Source organism: Bactrocera neohumeralis, unplaced genomic scaffold (genome assembly GCF_024586455.1).
Source record: "Bactrocera neohumeralis isolate Rockhampton unplaced genomic scaffold, APGP_CSIRO_Bneo_wtdbg2-racon-allhic-juicebox.fasta_v2 ctg6383, whole genome shotgun sequence".
Taxonomy (NCBI): Eukaryota; Metazoa; Arthropoda; class Insecta; order Diptera; family Tephritidae; genus Bactrocera; species Bactrocera neohumeralis.
The window spans coordinates 1-5,831 of NW_026093249.1; the positions used below are offsets into that span (position 1 = coordinate 1).

General features: G+C 54.5%; 1 pseudogene; it reads left to right on the forward strand.

Annotated features, from left to right (window-relative positions):
- Positions 1–4,190: 4,190 nt before the first annotated feature.
- On the forward strand, positions 4,191–5,790 carry LOC126767435 (sarcalumenin-like; annotated as a pseudogene).
- The last annotated feature ends 41 nt before the right edge of the window (positions 5,791–5,831 follow it).

Below are 5,831 nucleotides of genomic sequence, written 5' to 3' on the forward strand. Positions count from 1 at the left end.
CCGTCGGCTTCAGGAAATCATCCCGCAACTTTTCTGCCAGTAACAGCGGAACGTTTTCAAAACCCGACGCAGGCGGCAGCTCCGTCGTTTCGCCAAAGCAAACCAACGCAGCCAATAGTAATAGGATCGCCCTTCCACTCGCCGACGGCCTCATGCTTGGCGCCACGCTCGGCGGCACCGGGTTCGTCCCCTCCGCTCCCCGCGAACGTCAGCAGCAGCTCATTGCTTTTCATCAGCAGCAACAACAACAGCAGGAAGATCTGTTCCAGTTGCCCAACACTGCTGCGGCTGGCGGCGGCGGAGGCGGAGCCGACAACAGCAGCGGAAATCAGCATGAACCAACTGATGCTTAATGGTGGACACTGGCGAACACGAACGGTCTCCCGTTTCAGCCGCCCCCCACAGTTGCCGCAGGAGCCGCAGCGCACACCCGCGACCGGCATGTCAAACGAGAGCCTTCAAAGTATGTTGCAGATCCTCTCAAGCGCACTGCACCGTAACAGTGGAGGCAGCGACGCTCTCTTGACGGCTTCAGCGCAGCAAACGTCGGGCCTCGACCGCAAAACATTTTCGCCGACCCACCGCCATCGCTACCGGAGTTCGCCCCGCCGTCGCAGTTGCCCGGCGACCTGATGGCGCTGCTTTCACAACCGCAGAGTGATGGTCCAAGCGTTGATGCAGGGAACACGGGGCAGAAGCGGATGAAGGGTTTCCCTTCAAAACATGCTGGAGCTCCTCGTTGGCTCTGGCGGCCACGCTGACAACGGCCTCAGCTCCCAGGCGGTGGCGCCGCTGCTGAGGAGGAGAACCCGAATGGCATCTTGGCTGCGCTCCTCAAGGCGCCGAGAGCAGTTTTTCCTCTCTCCGAAACCTCCACGGCAGGAGCAGCAGGGCACCACAACGACTCAGTTTCTGGACTTCGGGGTAAGGCCTTTGGCCCTGACTTTACCTCCTCTCCCATTCCCCCTCCCGCCCCCAACACTGTATCGCCAACGAGTGACCCCATGGCCGCCGCACTCTTTTCACAACTCACTGGAGAAGGCGACACCGCCGCCTCCACGGCGATGATGGAGCCCCCTTCCAAGACGCTACCTTGTTACAGCAGCAACCGCAGCAGCAAGCGTCGCTGCTACAATCGCTCAATCCTTCTCTTTCCGGCGTAGTTGGCGGAAGTAGCGCTAACGCCCAGGACACCGTTGCGCTTCCACCGCCCAGGAGCACGAACCTCCGCGACCTCTTCGCAGAGCTTACGCAGCCAAACTCGGTGTCACCGGCCTCGACGGAGGACACAGCGAAGGATGCGCAGAAGACGAAGTCGTTTGGCGGCTCGATTGATGACTCGTGGCCGTCGTACGCAACGCAAGACGACACCACCACACGCAGTAAAGAAACCTGAGTCTGGCGACAGGTCAGCTGCACAGGGAACGCCGGCAGCGACCTCGCCGTCGGCCGGAGCAAACACTGGCGGGCGCAACCTCGCTGAGCTTGCGAAGCTGCATTCCTCGCGCTGCAGAAGGAGCTTCGCTATCTGGGGACAGCACCCACTCAACGCCGCTCGTGTCCTCTGCGAGCCGCCGAAACATGGAGCGCAGCCCTATGGTGCCGGCCCCTGCGAGCGCCTCGGCGGCAACGCCGATGACCGACCTGGCGATGATGGCGCGCAGTTAACCAAACACGCCTGCGGGGTCTTCGGTGCGCTTGCACCGGGCTCTCTCTCGAGGCGCCCACCGTGACGCGAAGCAACATCACCCGCATCTTCCGCGAGACTCCGCAGTCACTGAGCCGCTCGCGCTTTTGCCGTTGCCAACCGCGACAAGCCGACGCTGTGCCGCTCGGCTGACTGGCCCCCAACCAACGAAGTGGAGACGGAGCAGCTCCTCAAAAGCCACGACGCCCTCAAACTGTTGCGCCATCTCACCATCATTAGCTTTTCTCGCCAGCACCTTAAAGGGGTTCAGGAGCTGTTTGATGTGTGGGCGCGGAACGGCATCCGGCCCCGGACGTGGGCTTTGGCGCCTACTACTACTACGTGAAGGAAAAGAGCGACAAGCTTCTGTGCATGAAGCACAACGGCCGGGGGCTACCCCGGGCCAGGGCTACGGCAAGTGCGACTTTGAGAGCCGCCGCCCCAACAGCACGTGCCGTTATGAACACGTCTGTCTGTTTTGCCGCTCCAAGGACCACGGCTGGTTCGAGGAGGGCAAATGCTGACAACCTACATGCAGCTGCTCTCGAGGTGGAGCGCTTGGGCGTGCTCGCGGAGGATGCTGAGGTGCTCAACGCGATGGAGAAAACTTCTGCGTGGGCGCACTAAAACAACCCGCACGCTTTTCGCAACGCTGTTGTGGACATCGTGACGAGGTGCCGCTCCTCCCCTTTTTACCCCCTCCCTCTCTTTGGGAAAGGGGCGATCGCCGACACCGCACCGTCGCCCGTTGCTCTGTCTACTGCTGTTTTCAACTTTTTTTTATTTTAAACCAGCTTTATCTGTCTTGTATACGCACCTACCCATGGACATGTACACGCATATGCGTGTGAACAGGATATCTAATTCACCTGATCACAGTGCTTTTCTCCTCTTTTTTTTTTTTTTTTTTTTTTTTTTTTTTTAATACTCTCCTTTGGTGGTACACTCGTTTTCCTTCTGTCTTTGCCGCCTGCCCCCTTTTTTTTTTCTCTCTCCTCCTCTGTTGAGCTCTTTTGTTGTTGCTATTGGTGCGTTTTTTTTTTTCTCTCCATCTTGTATCAGTCATGTCTTATACGCGTATTGCCAACAGCCTTTCAAGGTGTTGGGCATCATTTCTTTTCTTCTTTTTACTTTTCATCACTTCCCGCTTCTCTTACTCTTCATTTTCGCCACATTGGCATTACCGGCATTTTTCGGTTTCTTCTTTTCTTTCTTCTTTTTTTCTTTGTTGTTGTAGCGGTGCCTGCGCATTGTTTCCCCCCCCCCTCTTCCTCCTTTTCTCCTGCTGTCTTGTACTCAGTTTATTGAACTGCTGCCTTTTCCTGCTCGTGTGCTTTACAGTCTGTTTTTGCATTCTTCCGCTCAGACCCGTTAGTTAGTGTGGCGACAAAGGACCCATAAATGACTAAAAACAGCAGTGAATTGCCAAACCGCTTTTGAACGTCTTCTCTGCCTTTTTTTCTTTGTTGTTGTTGAATTGGTTTGCCTCTTTCTGTTATCTCCTGCTCTTTTGTGCTTGCTCGATGATGACGGCTTCTCACAGCAATTTGTCGTTCTGTAGTCCACCGCCATGGAAATCGTACACCTTACTTCCTTGGCCGCTGTGACTTTCCTTTTTCTTTTTTCTTCTCTACTCCTTTCTTCATCAGCCACATTTCTTTGTACTTGCCCGTTTGTGTTCTGCTCTTCCTCCAAGTTGATGTTCTCCTGTCGCTTTGTTTTTATTTACTCGAGATGGTTTTTGCATTCAACGCGATTTCTGACTGAACCTTGTTGTCTTTTTTTTTCCCTGCGGCTGCGCCAGCACTGGTCATTCTTTGACTTTGCTTTTCACGAGTCTTTCTCAACTGAACTTCCGTTTAGTCGTTGCTCCCGAAAAAAAGAAAAAACGAAAAAAACTACAACAACTCCACACTCTCTTTTTTCTTTTTTTGCTTTCTTCACTCCAGTTCCGTCAGGCTCTTTTTCGCTCACGTCTACCAAGCGAGATACTCCCCCCCCCTCTCTGAGCCCTTTCCACGTTCTTTCTCCCTCCCTCCCCTTCTCCCTCTTTCTTTCTTCTTCTCTCCTCATCTGCGCAAGCGATCTTCTGGCAGTCACACCTGTTCGCGCGCCAATCGAACAAACAATCAACCAAACACACAAACAGCCACCCAACCACACCCACGCCCACATCCATGTACAAAACAAAGGACAAAGCAGTAGAGTCTCTCTCAACGAGCGAGATGAGGCGCTTCTCTCTGCTGGCACAGGGAAGCTGTGCAAAGGTCCGCATCCTCGCAATCGCCTCCCCCCATTACACACCCATGCAAACTGGCCTCGCGGTCGGTTGTCGAATGGACTTGTTCACGTCTCACAGCCATTCTCCGCCTCGTTATTATAAGCTGACGATTCCGTAGCTGAGTGTCACACAAAACGATTGTCTCACCTTTAGAAGATTAGCAGCACACTGAACCGTTCTCTTATTTTTTCTCCCCTTTTGACGCATTTTCTTTTTTTTTTTATGGAGGCGAGTGATCACCTCTCGGGCTCTGATGCAGCCATGACAAAGCAGTTGCATGACATCTACATCAAACACATCAAACCACTGGAAAACATGTACAAATATGACCTCTTCAAGCCCTCGTGGTTCGAAGAAACACTTTTGAATCCTCACCCCTTTGTACTTTTTTTTGGCCCGTGGTCATCGGGCAAGTCAACGTTCATCAACTACCTTTTGCAGGACAATTACCTTTTGGACTGGGCCGCAGCCAACAACGGCCAATTTCACAGTTATCGTTCATGGCAAGAAGGCCGGCCCCCTTGACGGTCGCGTGCTGGCCAACGCGAAGAACCTTCCTTTCGCGGCCTTAACGTCTTTGGAGAGGATTTCATGCAGAACTTCCAGGGATTCCAGGCGCCTCACCCCTTGCTCGGAAAAGGTGACCCCTTGTAGACACCCCCGGGGTGTTGGAAGGCACAAAAGGCCTCCACGAGCGGCAGTATGAGTACGTCAAGGTATGCCGTTGGTTTGTGGAGCGTAGTGACCTGATCTTCTTCCTCTTTGATCCGACAAAACTGGACAGTGGGAAGGAGCTCCAGCAGGTGTTTACCGAAGCCCTTCGCGGTCAGGAGAGCAAGCTGCGTATCATTCTAAAACAAGGCGACGCCGTCGACACGCAAGCTTATGCGTGTATGGCAGCCTGGAACTTGTCCAACGTCATGCACAACGGAGCCTCCACGTGTGTATATGGGCAGTTTTTGGGATCAACCGTACAGGGAAGGCACCTTCACGCTTCTGTTTTCCTGAGGAGAAGATGGATCTCCTGCACGAACTCATTGAGGTGATTCCACAGCAGGCACACGACAAAGAAAATCGCACAACTCATCCGCCGCGCGAAGGATGTCCTCACACACGCCGCCATTGTGGGCGGCATGAAATCTAGCTTGCCTCTTTTTTTTCAAGGACAAGGCAAAAAGAAGGCGCTTGATTCCGCTGCCAACGACGTACGAGGTGGTCGGCGCGAAGTACAAGATCAGTCAGAAGGACTTTCCTCCCGTGTCGAGCTACCGCGAGTTCCTGGCTAAGTTTGACGTGGAAAAAATTTCCTGACATTGAAAAGGCTGAAAAGCGCGGCCTCATCGCGGGCATCCGTCAGTGCATTGACACCACTTTACCAGGGATGCTGAGGCCGGTGCTGCACTACGGACCGTCCGACCCGCGCAGTCGCGGTCAGGTTGACAGTCTCGAACGTCGCTATTACGACTCGGTGCGGGATCAATACGAAGGCAAGGCGGGCATCCAGGCAAGCACCGACCTTATCACACCGGCATCGCGCCCGGCGGCCATCGAGCGTAGCGCGCTTGCCGCCGTCTCGTCTTCTCCTGAACCTCAACGCCCAGCGGAAGTCGATCGCGTCCAACATCCGCCACTACCAGAGCAAGAAGTCCAACCGGTTGGAGGACGGGAGCGCATACCACCGAGTTCCTCAGCAGCCCCACTGGCTATTGTTCACGATCACGGACTTGAAGACGAGGTCGAGACTCCCGTCGATGCTCACACAAACGCCGACATGGAAAGCGATCCAGCTACCGTTGCTGGAAACCGCAGCGACAGTTCCATTGTGGAGCAAGGAGGACAATCCACAAACCCAAAGGGAAGATG